The 2,831-nt window shown below is 41.1% G+C and overlaps 1 long non-coding RNA gene across 1 annotated transcript; it reads right to left on the reverse strand.

Moving 5' to 3' along the window:
• Window positions 1-216: 216 nt before the first annotated feature.
• On the reverse strand, window positions 217-1,886 carry LOC109487671. Its single transcript, XR_002141253.1, has 3 exons — window positions 1,676-1,886; window positions 1,429-1,534; window positions 217-272 (listed from the first exon to the last, which is right to left on the reverse strand). It is a non-coding gene; the product is annotated as an uncharacterized LOC109487671 (long non-coding RNA).
• Window positions 1,887-2,831: the final 945 nt, after the last annotated feature.

Consider the following 2,831-nt stretch of genomic DNA (forward strand, 5'->3'; position numbering starts at 1 on the left):
TTTCGCGGTATTCACGATGACCGCTCCATCGCGAAGTCATGAGATCGCGAATGTGATCTGTTTTATGAAGTACAACAGCTGGAAAACCAGTCTTTTGGCGCCTAGCCCTCATGGGCATGAATGTGCAAATACTAGTGAACAACATCGGATCGGCTGCGATGGTGGCAGTGGAATGCACACCTGGCACGGACGTTTGTTTACTGGTAAACACAGATGAAACACGCTGTTTGATCCTTCTTCTCCGATGTTTCCACAACAAGAACTGCGCTGTCCTGCATTTCAAATGAGACAAGACAAAAGTGGAAGACATGCATCGATAGCGGCCTACAGGCCAAAATTGTGTACCATACAATATACTGTATATATAATACAATGCCTCTTATTGTGGCATTGTATTATATATACAGTATATTGTATGGTACACAATTTTGGCAAAATTGTGTACCATACAATATACTGTATATATAACACAATGCCACAACTAGAAAGGCCAATATTTGCTTTGGAGCAAATACAGCGATGGGTTCACCACATTTTACGACATGGCAGGGAAAGAATGAGAAACACAAGGGAAAACAATGATTTACATTGATATAACTATAATATGAAGTAAAATACAACTTAAACAACAGTTGGATAGCTATTCCCTACTTTATTGGTTAGGATTTTTAATTGCATAATGCAAACTGTTGATTTTCAAAAAAAAACAAAAAACGTCCATGCCCCGCATTCCAATGCTGGAGCAGAAAAGCTTGAAATACCTACCAAAACACTTGAATAAAGACATACTGTCAGTATGGAAATGCTCTGTGCAGGTGTTAATCAAGTTAAATCCCAACAGCCAATCAGCAAGAAATGCTCTGTGCAGGTGGAAATGCTCTGTGCGGGTGTTAATCAAGTTAAATCCCAACAGCCAATCAGCAAGAAGTATAGAGGAAAGCTGCATGCCTATTGGTTGATGCCCTGCATTCCATTGTGATGACTAATGCCCAAACGTGGTAAACAAGGCACACTAACACAGTAATACATTTGCTATAACACAGCCAAAAAACTCAAATAAAACCATTCTAAAAGCCTGTATCACAATAATTTAAAAAACGCCTAGGGGTATTTGCCCACTGTACCTCCATACCAAATTTCAGGACCTTGGGCCCTAAAATGAAGAAGCTGAAGCCATTAAAAAAATGGCAGGAGAAGGAGGAGGAGAAGAAGAAACATCAGAAAAAGCAATATGGGTTCACCACCACTTCGTGGTGTGGTGAACCCATAATAAGAGGCATATTTCAACCAAGTGTAAAGGCACTGACGCCACTGTAAATGTACTAAATGTGCTTAGGTATTGTTTCAACCGTGAACTTTAAACATCGCAAAATAATTCTTTCCTTTCCTAACGCGAAATTTATCCCCTGCGAACATAACTGAACTTACAGTAGCTCTCCCCTCGACGCTTTCAGTGGGCTCGGGGATTTGTCTCTTGTGTGTATGTTCTACGTCCGGTCCGGCTGTCTTGCCTTCTGTGTCCCCTCTCCATTTGCTGAAATGGTACATAATCGTTCGTTAGATATATTTTCCGACGAAAACAAGGCAAAGGAAGTGGCAAACAAATTCAATGTACAACATGTCAACATTCAAAAACCAGATGGAACAAATATAAACCGCTTATAATTATAATTACATGAAAAATCTTCCGTCCTTTGCGAGAGACGCCGGGTGGCGTCGGGCTATCTGGCAGGGTTCCCCGTGCATGTTTCTGCTCAGCCTAGCGGTAGTCTTGCTCTTGGAGTCTGCTTGGGAGCAAGGAGGTAATTCTTCCGGCCGTACTTTTCCCTGAGGATGATGGCTAAGTTCTCATTGTCTCCTTTTTCATGGTTCCAGAAACCGTGGACATTTTATAGATCGGTAAGATTAGATTGCACAGTGCACACTCTGCAATGCTTAAACATAGAGTGACGTCCACTCCAACTGACAGATTTGAAATTTGTATCATAAGCACTGATTAGCTGTCGTTTTATGCGAGGTATGAGACGATTGGCTTACTAGTATTTTAGGTCAGAATTTACATAGCCGGTGGCGGCTCCAATTAAATGCTAATTGTCTGCCTAATGTAAATTGGCGGGGGTGCCAAGACAGCCATTGTTAGGTAGCTTGGGACCATCCTGGCATTTCACAATAAAACAATAGACATTAAAAAAAACATGTACAGAAGAATATTGCTGCAATGGCTACATAATTTCCATACAAAATGCTTCCCAGCTAGTTACTTCAGTCAGTCTTTCAAGGTATTCATTACATTAAGGTTCCGGGTCGGAGTTTAATTCTGACCAGAGTCTAAGTAAGTGCGCAGTAAATCGCCGGAAACGTGACTTTGAATGGTATGTTTTGGCCGCGATATCCCTAAAATCGTAATATCTGTGTACATATATTTGTATTTTCTGAAAAGCCTGTTAGCTGTAGCCTTTATAGGTGGCGTAATGTTGGTGGTCCAGCGAAGACTTCCTGGTATTCGTCCGCGCGGATGGTTATGTGGCCTTTTCGCCTGACCGCCGGGATTGTACGTTCTATATGCGTTATGGGTGTGTTCGGGCCATCGAAGATAGCGATAAACTTATCGCATCGATTTTAATTAAATTCAAATTTTGGAAACATTAGGTTCTGAGCTTCTTCGAGTACTAAGCCGTTACCCTGGGAAAATTCGTTTTTTCCATGCAGCCGTGGTTAAAAATGACGAAAAAAATTACCCCTTTTTTAAAAATGTACTTTGATGTGCCTTATTTACCCCTAAATAAATTGGGCGCAGAAAATATCAATCAAGTGTATTGATAAGCGGCACG

This window comes from Branchiostoma belcheri, unplaced genomic scaffold, assembly GCF_001625305.1.
Source record: "Branchiostoma belcheri isolate BF01 breed outbred unplaced genomic scaffold, Haploidv18h27 scaffold111, whole genome shotgun sequence".
In the NCBI taxonomy this organism is placed as follows: Eukaryota; Metazoa; Chordata; class Leptocardii; order Amphioxiformes; family Branchiostomatidae; genus Branchiostoma; species Branchiostoma belcheri.